Source organism: Coenobita brevimanus, chromosome 95 (genome assembly GCF_032717465.1).
Source record: "Coenobita brevimanus isolate Jiangsu-jjx chromosome 95, ASM3271746v2, whole genome shotgun sequence".
In the NCBI taxonomy this organism is placed as follows: Eukaryota; Metazoa; Arthropoda; class Malacostraca; order Decapoda; family Coenobitidae; genus Coenobita; species Coenobita brevimanus.
In genome coordinates this window covers 33608407-33630181 of record NC_137048.1, presented here as the reverse complement: position 1 = coordinate 33630181, position 21775 = coordinate 33608407, and the positions used below count along the sequence as shown (strand labels likewise).

The window sequence follows — 21775 nt, the reverse complement described above, 5'->3', positions numbered from 1 at the left end:
TGAGGAGGGAGAGGAAGGAAGAAATTGGAAGGAAAAGAAGGGGAGGGACAGGTAAGAAATGGAGAAGAGTAAAGAGTAGGAAAGAAATGGGAAAAGAAAAGATAGGAAAAGAAGTATTGCTGGGAAAGGAATCAGATAGAGGGAGGAAGGACGTAGGGCGGGGAAAATGGAAAAGACGGTGAGAGGAGGCAAGATTGAGAGGGAGGGAAAAAAGGAAACGAAGATGGAATGATGGGAAAAAAGGGGTAAGGGGGAAGAAGGATGAGAAAGAACTGAAATGATAGACAGACTGGTAAATAGATTAAGGATTGTCAAAAACTATAATATATTGGCATAATTCTGTGTGAAGTGCCATGATGATTTAAGAACCAGCATGAACATAGGATCCCAAAGTATGGTGTGTTAAGGAAGCTCCCCAATACCTCTTCCTTAGCGATTTATTTTTGGAGCGCCTGCCGAAGTTTGAAGCGAATCAGTGAAGAAATGAAGAAACGGCACCAGATTGAAAAGTGTTTGGAAGAAAGACGAAAGAAGAAGAAAGATACTGAGCAAATACGGCAGGTCTCCGTCAAGGTGTGAAGACCTCAAAAGAGAGAGAGAGAGAGAGAGAGAGAGAGAGAGGAAGGGAAGACTGATGGGAGAGAAAGAAAGGGGGAGAAGGAGGACGGGAAAGAAATAGAGATAAGGAGTGAAGGATGGAAAGGAATTGGAGAGAAAATGGAGGGAGGCAGGATGGTAAAGAAATGAGGGGTAAAAGAAGAGTGGAGGGAAAGAAGGAAAATGAATGCAGAGGGAAAAAAAGGAGAGGAAAAAAGGATGGGAAAGAAGAGGATTGAATTATAGGAAGGGAGGAAGGGTGGGAAAGGAAAGGAGACAAAGGGAGGGAGGGAGGAAGGGAAGATGGGTAAGAAATGGAGGGAAAGAGAGAGAGAAAGAGGATGAGAAAGAGATGAAGAAAGCGTGGGGGAAGGAAGGAAACGAAATGGACAGACAAGGAGTGAGAGAGGAAATACTGAAAAGAAATGAAGAGGGAGGTAGGGAGGGAAGATGGGTAGGAAATGGAGGGAAAAGGGGGGAGAGAAGGAGGGTCAGGAAGAATGGAGAGAAAGAGGAGGAGGGAGGAAAGATGGATTAGAAAACGAGAGAGAAAGTATTGGAAAGAAATTATAAGAACTGGCGAGAGGGTGGCAAGAAGTGAGACGCGAGGCCCAGAAGAGTGGCAGGGGACACCAACAAAAACACGACGGACACCTGACGAGAGAGAGAGAGAGAGAGAGAGAGAGAGAGGATACCAGGGAAAAAAGTCCAGACAGGATAGAAGCGGAAAACGTCAGAATTCAAAGACGAGATTTACAAAGGGATGCTGTGAACCTGAAAATATCGGATATCGGGTGTTCGTGTAGGTGATGTCTTCTCTGATAAGCAAATCTTTAAGTCAGTAAGGATTAGGTTGGCACTCTTACCCTTCTATGACTTAATTTCTGGTAAGTAAAATTGATTGGTTAGCGGATACGGGGCTGGTAGTGTACGTGGTTGAAGGATATTTCTCTCTCTCTCTCTCTCTCTCTCTCTCTCTCTCTCTCTTTCTAAGGTATCGAGTGTCCTGCTGTCATGTACATTCCTTAATTGGGTGTTCCACTGGTCTTAGTAAAAAAAAAAAAAACTTTTATAAATAATAATATGATCCTTTTTTTTGTGGGGGTTGAGTTATCCCTTCAATGTGCGAGTTTTAAGATAAAGATTTCGTTCCTTCTCTGTGTGTGTGTGTGTGTGTGTGTGTGTGTGTGTGTGTGTGTGTGTGTGTGTGTGTGTGTGTGTGTGTGTGTGTGTGTGTGTGTGTGTGTGTGTGTGTGTGTGTGCGCTAATTATAAGTGCCATTTTTCTGGCTCACTAAAAATGTAACCTAGATAATTCTCAAACTAATTTTGGAGAGAGAGAGAGAGAGAGAGAGAGAGAGAGAGAGAGAGAGAGAGAGAGAGAGAGAGAGAGAGAGAGAGAGAGAGAGAGAGAGAGAGAGAGAGAGAGAGAGAGAGAGAGACTGGCTGGCACACAAAGTAAGAGGTTAGTCAGACTTATGTTTACACAGGATTTACTGGAATATGGTCATGTACCCCCTTTCTCTCTCTCTCTCTCTCTCTCTCTCACACACACACACACACACACACACACACACACACACACACAAAGCTCCTGACAATTCTCTTCGTGGTTAACATTTCTCCCCCCAGAAAGCACGGAAGCCATGAAAAGATTATACCCTTTGTCCCTCGAACGAAAACAAATACGAGTTACGGCAGAGAATCGGTCCCAAATATGTTCCAGATTCGCACTCCAGGGGTGCTCGGGTAAAGCCACAAATATTATACCCCTTTTACTTTAACCTGGCCTAAAACTGCCATCTCTCCATCTCGAATGCTCATTAACGATAGACTAATACTAGAATAGGATACTACTGACGAAGAAGTACTCTGGGAAGGATGTGGAGCCGTAGCATTATCTTATTCTACCACTGACCTACGGGAAACTAGCCACAAAAGACCAGACCTGGGATATGTAAAACAAATATTTATTGAGGGAAATCCAGACCAAAAACCCTACACAACACTGGTGACGTGTGTGTGTGTGTGTGTGTGTGTGTGTGTGTGTGTGTGTGTGTGTGTGTGTGTGTGTGTGTGTGTGTGTGTGTGTGTGTGAGAAACAGTGCAAAGGGGTAAAAAAGCACAAAAACAGCCGGGTTCAACATCGAGTTCAATCCTCACACTGAAGGGGAGACGGTAGCATCACATCAGGGCGTCGCTTTGCCACGTCGATGGATGATGATGAAAAATGGTGACAATTATGGTAGTGGTGGTGGTGACTGTGATGATAATGGGTGGAGGAGGGTGATGACGATGATGATGGAAAAAATGGTGACAGCGGTAGCAGTGGTGATGGTGGTGGTGATGATAATGGGTGGAGGAGAGTGATGACGATGATGATGGAAAAAATGGTGACAATGGTAGTAGTGGTGATGGTGGTGGTGATAATGGGTGAGGGAGGGCAGGTGTGACAATTAAGAAAGGGTGGGGGGGGGTCCAGTACGCCTCCCACTCATTACTATGCAAATTGGATTCATTAGGCCCACTAACCCCTCTCCTTCCCTTTCTCTTACCCTCCCCTCTCCCTCAACCACAGTTTCCTCCCTCCCTCCCTCCCTCCCTCTCTCTCTCTCTCTCTCTCTCTCTCTCTCTGTTACTTCGAACCCCTTTCCATCGTCTTTCTACCCCTGCCTCACCTTGATTCCCTTTCCCTCTGCCTTTCTACCTCCCTCTCCATCTTCTACCTCCTTGTGCATTACCTGCCTCTCATTCTGCCTCATCATATCGCTCTCTACCTTACCCTGCCTCCCTGCGCCTTAGCTACCTCTCACTCTGGTTCACACTGCCCCTCTCTTCCCTCTCTTACTTCCCTATGCTTCTCCACCAATCACTGTCAGCCGATACTGCCGCACCCCTGCCTCACCCTTCCTCTCTCTGCCTTACCTGCCTCTCTCCCTGCTTCATCTTACCTCTCGCAGCCACTTCCAGCTTCACATTAACTCTCTCTCGTGACTCTGCTGCATCTCATTTTAACTCTCTCTGCCTCACCTATGCCTCTCTACCTCACGCTACCTCAACCACCTTCTCGCATACCCCATCCTACCCCTCTCTGCTTCACCCTGTCTGCCCCTACCTCACCCTACCAACCTCAGCAACACTCTACCTCTGCTTCTCCCTCTACCACACTGTCTCCCCCTGTCACAAGCTACTCCCTTCTGCCTCACCCTGGCTCAGTTTCTTCTACCCCTGCCTCATTCCTTTTCCCTGCCTCCCCTACCACAGTTGTCTCTCCCATTATCTCTCATTACCTCACCCTACCTAACTTTGCTTCTCCCTGCCTTATCCTACCTCCTCTCTGCCTCACACGTCTACCTCTCTCTGCCTGACTCTAAGGCTTACCGTACCAGTCTCCATTCCATCTGCCTCACCCCACACCAGCTGCTGCTCCTCTTCCTCACCCTATTTCACCGCCTCATAAAACTTTTCTTGCCTCACCCTACCTCAGCAACCACTCCCCTCCTTCACCCCATTTCCATGTCTCACCCAACCTCAACTGCCTCTCCCCTCCCTCACTCCATTTCCCTGCCTCACCCTACCTTAGTTGCTTCTCCATGCCTCACTCCATTTCCCTACCTGCCTCAACCCATGTCCCTGCCACATTCTATTTTCTTGCCTCACCCTATTTCAGCTTCCCTTCTACCTCACCCTATTCCCTGCCTCATACGGTACCACTTCCCTGCCACACCTCATTTCCTTGTCTCACCCTGCCTCAGCTGCCTTTCTCCTGCCAGGCTCGAGACCTAACCATGAAAGACAGGAAATAAATATTGGGAGGAGAGACTGAGGCACAGGGGAGAGGAAGGAAACGGGGCAGAGTAAAAGAAAGGAAGGAGGCATGAGGGAAAGAGAATGAAGGAAAGTTAACAATGAGGTAAGGAGGGGGGAGGGAGGAAGAGAATGAAGGAAGAGATGGAAAGACCGAGAGACAACGGGAGACAAGAGGGAGAGACTGAATGGAAAGGAAATGCAGTAGGGAGTACAAAGGAAAACAACCGCAACAAATCTCCTGTCGCATTCAAGGCTGTTTTTACGGGGAAGGTTATCTCTGACAGGTATTCTATGCGTTGAAGATATGGGCGGCAAAGTAAGAATAACACCTCCACTCTTCAGTCCCTCCAGCTAAAGTCGGGAGGAGAAACTAGGAAGGGCCACCAAGCAATAATAAGAAATGTCATGAAACAAATGGAAAATATAGTCCACACTACCCTCACCTACAAATGATACGTAATATTTAACTCAACAAGACAGGTTTTGTTTCATTTGACCGGATATGTTTGCTAATAATTTTATAGCCATTACCGCATCTCTAATGTACTTTTATCGGAATATTATACATATGAAAAACGTTATCTACATACTGCCATGTCCATACCAAATTATTATCTTCGGCTCTGATTCACTCGTACCCTGCGTTCTGTTACGCTAAACAACTTCATGTTCTCCCAAACGCTCCTCGTATGGTCTGCTCCCCATACAGATCGTACTATAGTTCGGCTGAATAGTCTAAGGAGCAGGTAATATTTTCCCATTTTGATTCGAATGTTCTATTTCTGAATCTACTTAATCTGTTGGCTTTCGTTAATGCCTCTGACAACTGCTTGCTCTTGGTTTATGTTCCCAGACTGAATACTGTTCAAAGTATCACTTTCTTTTTTTTCTCTCTTAGTACTGAGCTATTAGCATTTCCCAATAATAATTAAATCTAGCCGCTACGGTATAGGCCTATGTGGTCCTAATAAGCAATCATCGAGATCTCACTGAAACATTTGTCTTTTTTGCATTGCGTCCATTATTCTTTTTTCCAACATCATATCTGGGTATTATAAATACAAATCTTCATCATTATCATCTATATAAACTGAAAATAGAAAAGACGTCTGGTGATCTGGTGGCGGAGGCCTCGGGTTCGAAACCGCCGTCCGTTTACTCATTGCGGTTCAAATGTCCGACGTACCCCAGGTTTTTCTCTCATACCAGTGATATACGGTGATCTTCTGCCCTTAAATTTCGAACTAAGGTAGTCTAGCTTTGATCCTTCTTAGCCCAGCAGTGGCCTAGTAACAGTAGTACCGTTGTTGAAATCCCAGGTTCATCTGAAACGTAAACCCAGAGGAAAGCAGAATAAAGCTGCCCTTCTTCTGCAGCTCAACATCCTCCTTTAGGAGAACAGGAAGGTGACTGACGAACATTTGAATAACCAGGCAGCCCCACCGCCCGCTCATATCAGTGCCACCGCATGAAGGCGTCCCTCAACGGCCCAAAAGATGTAATACGTGATTAGTCGTTTGTAGCAACAGTAAAGACCCACCACTAAAGCTCGAGGCATTCCATTCTTTCTTTTCAGTAGGTTCAACCCTTATGTTCAGGTCCCATAAACCAATTATAATCCGTCCACCCGATCACCCATGCCACTGAAACCATTTACCCCTTTAATCCGCTGACATTTTTTTACCTTACGTTTGACACCTACAAACGACCTTTATCTTACTTCAAGGGAGATGTTTCCACCGCGTTGTAGGTATTTTTAAGAACAATGAAAGGTATTTGCATGGAGAACAATGGAACTGTAATTACTTAGGCCTTCCTGCTTTTCTATCCTTCACTTTGACCCTTGTATTAGTTAGGTTAGTTACAGCCTATCTTATAACAGCCTCGACAGGACCAGTAGATATGTTCTGTCTGATTCCCTCTGGACCTTTGTACATTAATATCCGGGGCTTCTGTTACGCCAACCAGGTCAGGATGGGGAGACGGGTGAGGGAAAGGGAAAAGGAAGGAAGAAAAAATGAAGAGATAGTGGCATACGTGAAAGAGAGAGAGAGAGAGAGAGAGAGAGAGAGAGAGAGAGAAGGGGAGCTGAGGTTTGAGAAATACCTCCCCCCCCCCAGCCTCTTGGGAGTGAGAGAGGACGCAGCTAACGAGGAGAGTTTCCCTGCCTCACTTCCACCTTCACCTGCCCTACTTTACCAATCCTGCCTCACCTTCACTTTCACCTGCCCTCTTTCATCTGTCCTGCCTCACCATCACCTGTCCCACTTTACCTGTCCTGCCTCACCTTCACTTTCACCTGCCCTACTTTATCTGTCCTGCCTTATTTTTACCTGTCCTACTTTACTAATCTTGCCTCACCTTCACTTTCACCTGCCCTCCTTTACCTGTCCTGCCTCATCATCACCTGCCCCACTTTACCTGTCCTGTCTCACCTCCACTTTCACCTACCTCACTTTACCTGTCCAGCCTCACTTTCACTTTCACCTGCCTTCGTTTACTTGTCCCGCCTCACATTCACTTTCACATGCCTCACTTTACCTGTCCTGCTCACATTCACTTTCACTTGCCCTACTTCACCTGTCCAGCCTCACCTTCACTTTCACCTGCCTTCCTTTACTTGTCCTGGCTCACATTCACTTTTCACTTGTCCTGTCTCACATACACCTATCCCGCCTCACGTTCACCTGCTACAGTTTACAATCCTGCCTCACCTTCATATATACATGGTCTATTTAATGTGTTCTGCTTCATTACCTCACCTTCACCTTCACCTGCATCACCAGTATGAGCCGTACCCAGGTGTTCTCCTTCACTTTTATCATCTTCACCTTGTCCTACCATCATTCACCTGCATATACTCTCTCTCTCTCTCTCTCTCTCTGCGACAACTTTAAAACTAGGAACTGAGACGGTGACAGTGATAAAATATGCGGAATTTAAAAGGAGAGAGAGAGAGAGAGAGAGAGAGAGAGAGAGAAAGTAAAGACAGGTTCTTATCAAACCTTAAGGGTAATAAATAATTCATATTGATCGGGAGAAGAAGATGAAGAAGGAGGAGGAGGAGGAGGAGGAGGAGGAGGAGGAGGAGGAGGAGGAGGAGGAGGACAGAGAAAATATGAGGAAAAAAAAATGAAAAAAGAGAGGGCGAGGGAGAACAAGAAGAAAGACAGTAACAAGGAGAAGGAAAACGAGAAAGAGAAGTACATAAAAGATAGCTGTTATGAAGGGCAAACTGATAATAAATGTGAAGGTTAACTCTTACGGTCACTTATGATTCGCTCCCAGCCGGAAAAAAGTCTAGAGTTAGGCTGGTGAGAATGCTTAAGTTATCCCCATCACCAGAGGGTTAACAATGGCAGTATTACTCGTAGCTAAATATAGGTTCCAGTGATTCATTCTCTGGTAAATAAACATGTCTGGCTTAAACTAGAATGCAATACTAAAGGCGCCCGATTCATAGAAGATTGATGGTGACTGCAATAACTATCAGGCTCCCGTGGTACACCCTCAGCTGAATAATATCGTCTGGTGTTAGATGAATAATACGCATAACTGGACGGTATGTGTCAAGTGAATATTCTGGTTGGTAAAGGAAGCTTCTTAGCACCTCTGCCTTCGATATCTATTCCGGATGTCACACCTAAACGTTCTATTGTATGTCATCTGTATTGTTTTAACACTGATATAGTTTGCATCAATAAAATTCACGACGATATCACGGAGTACTGTGCTGACAAAACAAACACTACGTAAAAGGCGTTATAAAATATCCAAACCCACTTATTAGTACGACCGTAAACTCCCGTCTTCCTCTGAGGGTCATCAACCAGTCATGTCTGGTGTATGCAGGGTTTATTAGCGTGGTTGTCCTGAGTTGCTCCCTACCTAATTACATTGTACGAAACCTAGACACCGGTGTTCTCCTGACCGCACACAGTCATCCACCTCCACAAGTCAACTCCCTGCAAAGTGGTGGAGGCGTTGGAGCCACGATGGTGCTTCAAAAGGATCACGTCCAATAAGAGCATCACTTGGCCAGCTTATGGCACACGACTATGTGCTAACAAGCGGGAGGACGGTGCTCCCTGGCCGCTGCTGATACAAGTGCCAAGGTCAAGGGTCAGACAGCAGCTGTGCACATTCTCAGCCACGAGGGCAACACACTGTAACTTGTGCAAACCCACCACAGATTTCTAGATCGGTACGTGAATGTCATGGCCAATCGCAGCAGCCAAAATATACTATTCCCTCACTTATTCAATAGTTAACATATGGTATCTATTGTAAAGTATGTACAGTGTCAAAGACATTACGTTACATCTTAAGGTAAGTCACATTCAAAGAAATTAATTTTTCCACTAAGTATTGCTGACTGTGTTTACCCTCCACATCAGCTTACACCTGTACATATTATATAATGCATTAAAAATTTTCCCTGAGAGAGAGAGAGACAGACAGACAGACAGACAGACAGACAGACAGACAGAGAGACAGACAGACAGACAGACAGACAGAGACAGAGAGAGAGAGACAGAGAGAGAGAGAGAGACAGACAGAGACAGACAGACAGACAGACAGACAGGGGGGGGGGCTGAGGTTTGAGAAAGTCCTTCCACTACATTTCTCAGACGAATATTTGCTTCAGAAAATATAGTATCTTAGTACTGTAGTTCCCATTACCCCAACTGCCGGTATATCTGTCAGTGTTAAAGTTTATGGCCGCTTTGGAGTCATTTATGCAAGTCTGTCAATTACTTTTACTTTTACACCAAAGTTTAATGTGCAGTTTTCTAATGCACTTCCATGAGTTAATTCAGTCTTGGACAAAATTTCATGTGACATTTCACCATTACTACCCATCACTTTCCTCAACTCCTTAACACTACAGTGAGTTCGTTCTAGCCTGACTGAGATCCCTAACCCCCTTCAGCTCTGTTTATGGCCAGATGTAGTCAAAGTAACTATTAATGAAGGACTCACACTCCGTGCCTTAGGCTCTTCGAATTTCAAGGAACCATAACTTAGCAATCAAGTCGTGGGAGTGGCCCAATTCCGACAGGTGAACACATAGCGACAAGAAGGAAGGTAAAACAGCCTTAGTATTTTCTCACACAAATGATTTTCCTTAATACGATGCATCTAGGAGCACTGTGACGAACCTGTCCTAAGTGTGAACTACAAAAGGGAACAGATCTCGAACATCAATTTCGCAAAATGGTTATAACGCGGCAATATGAGGCAGGAATGCTTAAAAGTTTTCGACCAATTAGAAAAAATGAAGGCCTGACGTCACCAGTGATTGACAGGCAGGTCCATCTTTTTATACAGGATCATAATTATACCTGACTGAATACACAACGAAACGCCCATATTTTAAGTATATTATGTATGTAGCACTTTATGGCTCCGTTGGGCGCTTTCATGCAGTTATTTGCTTTGTTGTTATATTGCAAAGTTTTCCCGAATCAATCCAGATATTTATAACTTCTTACCCAAATTACGTAACAGCAGTCCCACACCTGCCTATTGAAGGGGTGTGCTTTCCCATAATCAACGGTGACACTTTAGTCCTGTCGGCTTACATGTAGCGTTTTAGATATTTCTTTGGCAATTATCTGAGTTTAAGTACAGTATTTCCATTTACTAACATTGTCGTTTACTCTAAAGAACTTTCTCCTAAATTGAATATAACAATCTGGAGGAAGCGAGAGAGAGAGAGAGAGAGAGAGAGAGAGAGAGAGAGAGAGAGAGAGAGAGAGAGAGAGAGAGAGAGAGGCATCACCGTACTAACCCTTATTTCAGAGGGGCTTCTCCTAACCTGAAGAATATAGTATGAAGGTGACAAAGATCAAACTATAAAGACGCCATCTTTCTGAGAGGAAGCGTAGGAGAGGCTGACCTGATAGGCTGACTAATTGGCTGACTGACTGCTCGACAAATTAACTGACTGACTGAGTGGCGGAGACTGGCAGGCAATACCGTCATTATCCCTTCATGAGACACAGGATGTAGGAAAGCGACGCACACTCACTTTCTTCTAACTCTACTGGGAGAAAACTATGAATTAAAACACAGCCACCGTCTATACCAGCCAACAGACAGCTTCCTACTTACACCATCCCACCCAATCACCCACCACTATTACAGCCTGTCATCCCCACTCCTCTTCACTAACTCATTCTCCTCTCCCCCCCTCCTTACACACACACACACACACACACACAAACACACACACACACACACACACACACACACACACACACACACACACACACACACACACACACATATTCAAATTAAGAGAAACCTGTCACTTTCATCTCACTGCCAACTACGCTTCTCATGCAATACCTTCCATCACAAACCGCGCTCGTCTCGCTTTGCCCCAACACCCGCCATCTTGAGGTAACCCACCCACTATTTTCTGCGTACAAAATCCATTTCTTTGCTTCCCTTCCTTAACCCACATATTCCTGCTGTAAGTGTGTGAATTAACAAAAATGACTGATTTCCAGCTGACCTACGAAACTCATATTCACCCCTTGTACTGTACCCCAACATTCTCCATCAGCCCAGGCCATCCCACTCACCCCTCCCATTCTTCAAAGACCCGAATAGATGTATCAAAGACTAATGCACTGACAAGGCTGGTTTTGGTCTCACACCTTCGTATACATGACGGGCAGCAATATGAACTGAAATGAACAGATCATCATACGCATCTCATGGGATCTAAAGCACAAGAACTGCCACATCCCGCAGGCCAGTGCACTAACTGGGCTGATTTATAACATCCTCGTCGGAAATGTCGAAATCCTCGTATAAGGTCTTCAGTTTCCATGATACACCTTCTACTGAACTACAAGGTCCAAAAGGTGCCTAATACGAATAACACAGGGCTTAACTGATCCCCCTGGGTCTGATCACGGTTGAAATGGAGCAGAATGATTGGAACGATTGTGAATTAACCTGAGGCTCCCTGAATAGATCTAACTGGACATGAAGTGACTTGAATGTATTGTACTCAGCTAATGGAGGGAAATCAGGTTCTGCACGTGTTCACTGGGAACGTTTCTAACCAGTCACTACAAATGTAAGGAATAAAAAAAAAAAAAAAATCATCGGTATGGGGAGACTACTTACACAGCCAGCAGACGATTTTAACCATCTGTACAGCTTAACAAGTCGAAAAGTCTATCCCACGCTGAGTAAAACCGTCTGGGGATAGCAAGAATGAAAAGAATACGATGCCAGACTGAAAGCTCTTTAGACAAAATTATTCCTGACCATCCTAGCTTTAACGGGGAAGTATGGGTTTAGTGTGCTCTGACGGGGTGGGAAAGCGGGTGAAATCTGCTAAAGACTAGGCGTTGCAAGATTTATAGTGACTGGAATGGGGCCGAGTTGACATGATCGAGCTGAAGTGAATGAGAAGAGACTGATATTTACAACTCTGCTGAAGACGAAGTATTTTGCTTCATGGGATTGGATACGCTTTCCCATTATTTTGCAGCCATTACTCCTGGTTTGACTCGACCGGCCTATTTCAAAATATTTATTCACGTCTAAGTTGTCATATCCCTTATGACTGTTTCCATTAATTTGTCTAATACTGATGTTAAACTGATTGGTCTGTCATTTCCCGGGAGCGACTTATTTCCCTTTTTGAAAATTGGTGTTACATTTGCTGGTTTGCATTCGCACGGGACTTTCCCAGTATTTAACGGTTTATTGAATAAGACAGAGAGTGGCAACGATATCTAATTTTTTGCTTCTTTGAGAATTTTCTGCTATTTTATCAGGGCCAGGGGTTTGTTAATGTTTGTACAATTTATGGCTGAAAGGATACCGTTATTGTGGATAGTGCAGTAACTGAGGCTGGTGCTATTTGCTTGGTTTATGGGTGACAGTAGGCTTCTGGTGGTGTTTTCTACTGTAAAAACAGATGCAAAGTAATCGTCAAGAGGAGGAGGAGGAGGAGGAGCAGGAGAGGGAAGAGGAATAGAAGCTGCAGCGGCAGCAGCAAAATGAGGTGGAAGAGGAACAAAAAGACAGAGAAGCAGTAGGAAGAAAAGCCGAGGAAAATCCGGGAAACTAAAAACCAAATTGTATTAAGACCAGAAACTCCTCCCGAAACGCAATTTGTTACACAGACGCAGCTACTCCCGTGATGAGATCTGCTACTAACCTGCCCCCATCTCTCACTCTCTCTCTCTCTCTCTCTCTCTCTCTCTCTCTTCCCTCCTGGCGCGGCACTGAGAGGGAGGGGAGTGAAAGGAAATGGGTATAAAGGATTGAAAGCGTTGAATAGGAAGGAGAGAATGGGTGAATACGGAGGGGGGAGAGGGAAACGAAGGAGGGAGGGGGTGGGAAGGCTGCGGGCGTGGGAGAATGTGGAGTGTATGTGAGGGTTGCATAGATCTTGAGAGAGAGAGAGAGAGAGAGAGAGAGAGAGAGAGACGATGGGGGTGGGGTAACGTGAGGGCGAGAGCAAAGGAGGTGTGAAGAGATAAAACATACCTCAAACAAGACAGAAAGGCAGGGTCTGTTTGAATATCCGAGTGTGTTTGAAGAGAGAGAGAGAGAGAGAGAGAGAGTTTATATTCAATGTTCGTGTTTTTTGTTTTTTTGTTGTTGCTTACGTTCAGTCATTTTTTCCTTTGCTGTTTATGTTCATTCCTCTTTTCTCTGTTGTTTATGTGTACTGTCCATTTTTTATTGTTTATGTTCATTGTTCTTTTTTTGCTGTTTATGATCACTGTTCTTTTTCCTGTGTTTCCCTCAAGTACTCAGGTTCACCCCAACACCACGACAGGTTCTTGCGTGGAATGAAATTGTCTGGCGGTGGCGAGAATATAATGTAAAAACAGCTATCGTTGTGAGAGAGGGCAGTGGTGATCCTTTTAACACATAATTATTACGTATTTTGCTTTATTCTTGCTGTTATGAGGTATTTTATTTGGCTTGAGAAGAGTTAGAGGTTAATCAGGCTGATCTACAGTGGGTCTCCCAATATTCGGGATCTCAATATGCGAAACACATAATATGCGAACTCGACCCACGAGAAAATATATATTTTCTAATATGCGAAATGCGATTCTAAAATGAGAATCCGTCGTCTGAAAGCAGAGGAAAAACGTGTTCCCGCTCAAAAGGGAAGTATCCGAAGCCACCACCAGACAGCTGATCGGATTCCCGCCCTTTCCCTCCCTCAAGGCGTCTCTCAAGTCCTCTCAAGACTCTCAGTCCGTCTGCCCGGGCCGCGCTCCCATATTGTGGTGTTTTTAGCACTGTACACGGAAATGGCATGAATAAAATGTGAAGTAAGTCATCCGATTACGAGGTTCAAATTCCTCAAGTGAGGGACTTTTTCTTAAGCTAAATTAAAGCGTCCGAAGGTTAACAGAATAAAAATGGAAAATGTGTATTGTGGAGAGATAAACACTACATGCTCCACAACCCGCCCCTCCCTTTGATTATAATTTATAAGCGGCTGAAAACTGTTATCTCCACTCGCTTAATCGCTAGTTTTAACATTATATTATGCTGGGGGTATATATGTTGCCTATTATCACGGTACCCAGCTCTCTTATGTCACGGGCTTATTGCAGAGCGGGATAATCGTGGCTGAAAAACATTACCCCCATTCACATAATCCTTGAGCTTATTACTGCATTGTATTCGTGGTGTTTGTGTTTAGAGTCAGAGTACATAATTTTCATATCCATAACTCGCTTTTTTTTAAATCGTGCAAGTTATCTATGGCTGAAAATTTGTGACCATCATTCGTGTCACCGTTTTGTATATATTTCTGCTTCGGCCAGTCATATATCGGTAATCCAAAAAAAACACTGAGGATGACAATTAACTTTAAAATCAGAGAATTAGACAGATAGAAGATGGGTGTGTTCTTAGTTGTTCTTATAATTGTTTCATGGTGTGTGTGTGTGTGTGTGTGTGTGTGTGTGTGTGTGTGTGTGTGTGTGTGTGTGTGTGTGTGTGTGTGTGTGTGTGTGTGTGTGTGTGTGTGTGTGTGTGTGTGTGTGTGTGTGTGTGTGTGTGTGTGTGTGTGTGTTTTGCAAAGTTTAAGAGAGAGTTGTGGTGAGGGGAAATAATGGCATTGAACGCTTAGGACTGCTAGGTGTTTTGAAGTGAAAGAGGTGATGGTGAGCTCTGGTGAGGGGAATGATGATGGTGAGCTGTGGTGAGGGGATATGACAATGGTGAGCTGTAGTGAGGGGAATGAGAATGGTGAGCTGTGGTGAGGGGAATGAGGATGGTGAGCTGTGGTGAGGGGAAATGAGGATGGTGAGCTCTGGTGAGGAGAAACGAAGATGGTGAGCTGTGGTAAGGGGAAAGGAGGATGGTATGCTGTGGTGAGGGGAAAGGAGGATGGTATGCTGTGGTGAGGGGAAATGAAGATGATGAGCTGTGGTGAGGATGGTGAGCTGTGAAGTTGGGCAATGCGACTGATAAGCTGTGGTGAAGGGAAATGAGAACGGTGAACTGTGGTGAGGGGAAATGTGGATGGTGAGCTGTGGTGAGCTGTAATGAGGGGAATGTTGATAGCGAGAGACTAAGTGGATGTGTGTTGTGAAGGAGTGTGGGTGAACTGTGGTGAGGGGAAATGAGGACGGTGATCTGTGGTAAGTTGTAGAGAGGGGAAATGCTGCTATTGAGAGACTGAGGGAATGTATGTTATGAAAGGGGGTGGCAGTGACTTGTGATGAGGGGAAATGATGATGGTGAAAGGTAAGGTTGGATAGGAGGGGAAATGATGATGGCGAGAGGTAAGGTTGGATGGATGTTGTGAAATGTAAAGGCTGCTGAGTTGTGATGAAGGGAAATGATGATGGTGGGAGGTTGGGTGACTGAATGCAGTGATGGAGTGGTGAAGGACTCTCGACTAGGTGAAATGCTGATGTTGACGGCTTAGTCGGGATGGGAACAACGGGTTAATTAAGAGCCACACTGGTTTACACGAATACCTGGCCTGACCTTAACTCAACTGACTCACCCTCACTTGCCTCACCCACCCCGCCTCACCTTCACCTATCTCACCTTCACAGCTATACTTGCCTTTTCACTTTCACTTGCGTCACCTTCGCCTACCTTAAAGTTTGTGTACACGTTCTTGCCTTGTCTCACCTTTACCTGCCTCACATGCTCTGCGTGCCCTTCACCTGTCTCATTTCCACCTACCTCGTTTGACACAACCTCATTTACCTTGCCTCACTTTCAATCTCGAAATTCTTTGTAACACCTTCACTTCCAAGACTAAATCAAATCACATACAGAGACAAGAATACCATTATAAACACGTCTCCTTATACTTTACTACATTCTTACCTCCACAATGATTTTGTTTAACTCGGGGCTAAAATCTAGATATGAGGGGGATAATGAAGACTATAATCTTATTCCTCTAAATAGTATAGTCTCTCTTACGCTAAATCAAATCCCCTGAACAAAGCAAGAATAATGCACAAAAGACGCCACCGTACTCCTGAGGGTAAGAGGTTGGGACTCCGCACTGACATCCCCAAAGAGGAAAGGAGGGAGCACTGAAGGACTTAAGCCGGAATAAAAGTTAGAGAAATAGGCTTTGGACATCGGTTTCAGAGGGATCAGAGAGAGAACAATCACCTTAGTATGACTCGGTTACTACCAACCTACTTCCTTCCCTACTCGCGGAGATATGATGATGATGATGATGATGATGATGATGATGATGATTAATAATAATATTTTCACCATAAAAGACCTCACCAAGTCTGAACAGAACTATATGGTGGCAGATGGAATAAGTACTAGAGGGGTTAATACTGTACTGCCTGTAGCCCTAAAAGTGCGAGTTCTCTCTTCAAGGATGAACACGACAAAGGCCATCTTTAATACCCGCACCCACCCAACCGTATGCACTCACCCCAACACATCCCATAGGGTGTCCATTCTCTTTTGACGATCCCTTAAACACAGCCAGATGTACACCACAGGCACCTCAGACACAGCCCTGACGCAGACCAAACTCACCACCAATACCCCCCACCTTGCAACACGCCCCTCCATTTGTAGCGCTAATAAAACCCTACGGCTGCAACATGTCAGATTTTATCTTTCAGTAAGGTACAGTGACTTGGTGAGAGTGAGTGGCAACCAGGAACACACACTGGATTTGGCCGCCCCTGTGGCTGCGGCAAAAAATCGTTTTGGCGGCAGCAAGAGTAAACAAAGGCGTTATCGTACTGAATGGATTGGATCAGAAAATGCCGCCGTTTCTTTGCACAACAAAATGGTCACTCTTGCTGCAATGTCAGGTCTTGTTATTAAACCCATCAGTACACTCGGTTCTCGTCAACCTAGGAGAACCTTTTCCTTGCCACTCAGTATCTGTAAATGGCTCGTTAACATTCTCATGCTCCTTTACATTATCTCCCTCTCAGGTAAATAAAAACGTCTGGTGTTAGCAGGAACAGAAAGCTCGAGTTGTCCTGATCATGAGACAGTAATTACACTTGGATTTTTTTAAAGCAGATGATAGACTGCATAAAATACTCAACTGAATGTATATCAGAGAAAAGATTACCATTTCAATATAATGATGTAGTTATGTATCTGATTCTCCCTATCTCCATATGAATTCAATCAGCTTAGGGCAAATCTCTCGTAGTGAACGGGGCTAATGATGGTTAAATCTACCTCATCCATCTGGAAAAGCTTCTCCTATGCAGAATACAACACTACTGTATAGTGGCAGCAAGAACAAAGTACAAAATACATCATGTTGAACGGGTTAGAGACCTTACCCCCCCTCCCCTCCCCACAAACACAAGAGGACACATCAGAAATTATTCCACCTGCCCTCACATGTTAATTCTTTGATTTTTTTAAAATCTTTTTTCTTGCTTATTCCTTCTACCAACTGACGACTTTACTAACGCTCATGAAACCATCTAAAGTGGTGAGGCAGGAAACAGTCTCCATTAATCTCATCACAAACTGGCACATCTCCTTAAGCTTACAAAAATCGTCGGGAATATAACAGACTTAAACTGGAGGTCATCTGATTGGAGGGGATAAGGGCTCTGCAAACCTTCACCACCCTTCCACGAGGCCCCTCGGACACATCATAATTTCACCCCTGCCAGTGCCATCATAGCAGTCGTAAATATCTCTTGCATATCACATTAGGAAGTGTGGACATAACAGCCCCAGTGGTGACGTAAAGGCGTGAGGTCATAGGGGGGGCTGGAGCAGGGCTAAGTAGATATATGACATAGGCGAGGAAATAGGATAATGGTTGTAGACAGTAGTATGGTGTAGTTTACCAGAAGAGTAGGAGAGATACAAGAGACAGACGGTGAAACAGAAGAGAGTGACAGTAGACAGTGGTACAGTGCAGGTTAGGAGGAGGGTTGGACAGATACAAGGTACTGTATAGACGATCAAACGGAAGACAGTGGTATGTTGTATGTTAGGAGGAGGGTTGGACAGATATAATACACATACGATCTCAACAATGGCCTTTCTCGGGCCGTATTCTTGCGGTGTTAATAAACTGCCTAGCACCTCTTCCATAGTGGTTTATCTTGCTTCCCACACCTTAATATTCTCTTTTGTATTATTTACAGCCTTTATCTCTCTTCTTACGCCATAATATCTTCTCATGTGATATTTTTTGCCTTGATCTCTCCATGCCAGTTATCTGTATTTAACTTCCTAGTCATATTTTTCACTGTTTTATTCACTGAACTTTGGCTGTGCAGTTTTTGGTAGTATACAGGTTTAAGAGTGAAGATTAAAAGTATACACAATCTTATACACAATTACGGGCTCAAGAAAGTTTACGAATAAGAGTCCTGAACCTCACCACCACAACAACCACTAAAACCATCACCATCATCATCATCATCATCATCATCATCATCATCATGCTCCCTACCAAGACACTTTACATTCGGTGCCATGAGTCTGCGCGTCCCACTTCCGACTCCCTTAACAGATAGTTCCTTTATTATGATTACCTCTTATTTAATTCTTACTACCCACTGAGGCCTGTGTGTGTGTGTGTGTGTGTGTGTGTGTGTGTGTGTGTGTGTGTGTGTGTGTGTGTGTGTGTGTGTGTGTGTGTGTGTGTGTGAACTGATAGTGAAAAAAGTTTACATACCTAAATACACATACCCGCACTGTTACCTAAAATGACAACATAAGGCCTGGACAGAATCATAAATAGATAAAGAAATGAATAGATACACAGGAATATATAATGATGTAGATGAAAAACACACTTAGAGACGCGCAGATAGTGAGACTGATAAAGAAAAAATATTACAGAGATAAATAGGTAGGCAGAAAGATATATAAAGATGAACATTAGGCAGAGAAATGAGAGATGAAGACAGATTTTGATATGACCAAAGAGAGGCATATATAGACAAAAAATAAATAATACGAATGGATAGCGAGAAATAATATAATAAAAACAATATGAATACAATGACAGGAAAATGTAACAACGGAGATATACAGGAATAAAGACAGACTAACAGATAAATTAGATAAAGACGAGAACAGACTGATATAAATGACAAAGATAAGATAAACAGACACTGGGGATGACTGATGAGTAACAGACAAACGCAGACAGATACAGAGACGGAAAGACAAATCCATTTTTTATATTCATGTTTCCATACTTCTGATATATATAAATTCGCCTTCTCTTCGTATTCCTGTTCCTGCACTTCCCCTCCCCCTTCTCCCTTCCCCTCACCCCCATCTCTCCCTTCCCCTCTCTCCCTCCCCCATCTCTCCCTTCCCCTCCCTCCCTCCCCAGTCTCTCCCGCCCCTCCCCCTTCTCACCTCCTTTCCTCCCCCACACTATCTCCGGCTTGTGTTTCATGAGCCAAGTCCATTAGTAAACATGAGAGTACGGGTTGTGTTGTGGTGGTGTTGAGAGAGAGAGAGAGAGAGAGAGAGAGAGAGAGAGAGAGAGAGAGAGAGAGAGGGAGAAAATATCCTTATCTACATATTCAGTGTGTGTGTGTGTGTGTGTGTGTGTGTGTGTGTGTGTGTGTGAGAGAGAGAGAGAGAGAGAGAGAGAGAGAGAGAGAGAGAGAGAGAGAGAGAGAGAGAGAGAGAGAGAGAAATATCCTTATCTACACAGGCAGTGTGTGTGTGTGTGTGTGTGTGTGTGTGTGTGTGTGTGTGTGTGTGTGTGTGTGTGTGTGTGTGGTTTTATGGTCATGAGTCTGAGTGTTTATGTGCGTCAGTGTGTGTTTATGGCAGCTGTGTGTGTGCTTCGTGCTTACTGTTTGCAATATACTGGTTTGTTTAAGTGGTTAGTGTTTTGAGAGAGAGAGAGAGAGAGAGAGAGAGAGAGAGAGAGAGAGAGAGAGAGAGGAGAATGACAGTATAATTATATATGGTGCGTTTAGTGTCTAGGTGTGTGAGACAGAAAGGGAGTGTGGATGTTTGTGTGAATTCATGTGTATATTAATATGCTGGTGCTTGTGTGTGTGTGTGTGTGTGTGTGTGTGTGTGTGTGTGTGTGTGTGTGTGTCAGCCTCCTCCCACACGTACATGTCCCTAATGAATTAATTCCCTCACACAATGGTGGTGAGTGTGTCATTAGTGAGTCTCGGCCAGTGGGATGGGCAGGCAGGACCCACAGTGTTCTCAGTTCTCTGTGGGTTGGGACGTTTCCTAACACCTTTCCCTTAGCCATCTATTCTGCACATTACACCTCAATTTATTTTTGTTCCTACTCCATGTAACTTCGGACATTTCTTAACAACTCTGCCTTAGCGAGTTACTCTGCACTATACACCTCAGTTTTTTTAATGTTCCTGTTTTATGTGGTTCTGGATATTTCTTCATACCTTTTCCTTACCGATTTTTTTTTCCGCATTTATACCTCAATTTCCTTTTGTATCTTTCTGAAAAGGAGTACTGTGCAAAATAAGTCGCAAAGGAAGAGGCATTACGAAACCTCTTATGGCACCTCTAATACAACCCTGAATCCCCCCCTTCCTCAGCAGTTTATAGATGCTTGTGAGGCCTCAGCAGTTTATAGATACATGCGAGGCCTTATCATTCCCTTGTCTGATGGTTAATACAGCCTGGTTCAATAACACACATGGCAAGAGTGGCGCATCATACACTGCATAAACAGACTCTATTTTGTTATTCATACTCTAGTTTATTACTCTAACTTGGCCTAAAATTGCCATCTCTTCATCTTTAATACGGATCTGTAACAGCAGATTACCACTAGAATGTAATGCTAGTCATGAAGAAGTGCCATGGAAAGGAATCAGAGCCACAAGGTATTTTTCCACCAACAAACTTCATGAAATATGGCGGGAGGACGAAAATCTGGGCCAAGTTGGCGTGAGGGGACTATAGAAACGACCCTGTCAAATACATACAAGAGGCTCAGAGGGGAATATGAAGGTGAAATAGGGGAAATAAATCAATGGGGAAAAAATGATGGAAATCCTGTTCTTTTTTTTTTTTAATAATGCAAAAAAGAAGGAACCAAAGGCCAGAAGCAAATTGTCTCACTCTGTCATGTTTCAATCTAGAAGTCCTCCGAGGCTCCCTGACATCATTTTTTTACCGATTCATTTTACTCATTACACATTAACTTCACTACAAAAGATTTACCCTAGCCTGAATATACGAGGACAGAGAGAGAGAGAGAGAGAGAGAGAGAGAGAGAGAGAGAGTAAAACAATGCAGTGAGTGGGAGTGTGTGTGTTCAGTAGAGATGAGGGGAATAAATTTACAGGGTTAGTGCTGGGAAGAACTGTGTGTGTGTGTGTGTGTGTGTGTGTGTGTGTGTGTGTGTGTGTGTGTGTGTGTGTGTGTGTGTGTGTGTGTGTGTGTGTGTGTGTGTGTGTGTGTGTGTGTGTGTGTGTGTGCCTAAAATACCCATGAGGTGGGCTGGGTCCAGAAAGAACAAAAATGAAAACACACAACACAGCCTAAGAACCATCATCAGTGTCAGCCCAAAATAACGATATATCCATTCCCTCATCATTACAAGATTCCAGGTTTTCTTGAATCCCTCCCACTTGTCTAACTGTCCGTACTACTGTGTTTCACCTGATTAGGCAGCTCTCGCATCACCTGTATGGTTGGCTAATGTCTTTCCGCAGACTGCCAAGGTAATGAGGTGCAACCCTTAACAGGTGCATCTCCCTACACACTCATCCATCCACTTTTATTTTATCTTAATTTTTTCCCTCCCCATCACTCACGCCCTCCTTATGAAATTATTTACCATAGCTACACATCTTCTTGGCATTATATTTGTGAGGGCATTGCACATATCAACAAATTCATTCACAAATGATGGTCTG

The 21775-nt window shown here is 44.1% G+C and overlaps 1 protein-coding gene across 1 annotated transcript in view; it reads right to left on the bottom strand.

Annotated features, from left to right (window-relative positions):
- Positions 1-21775, bottom strand: part of LOC145413282 (adenylate cyclase type 3-like) — a 186824-nt gene that overhangs the window by 119303 nt on the left and 45746 nt on the right. The gene's annotated exons all lie outside the window — the stretch shown is intronic.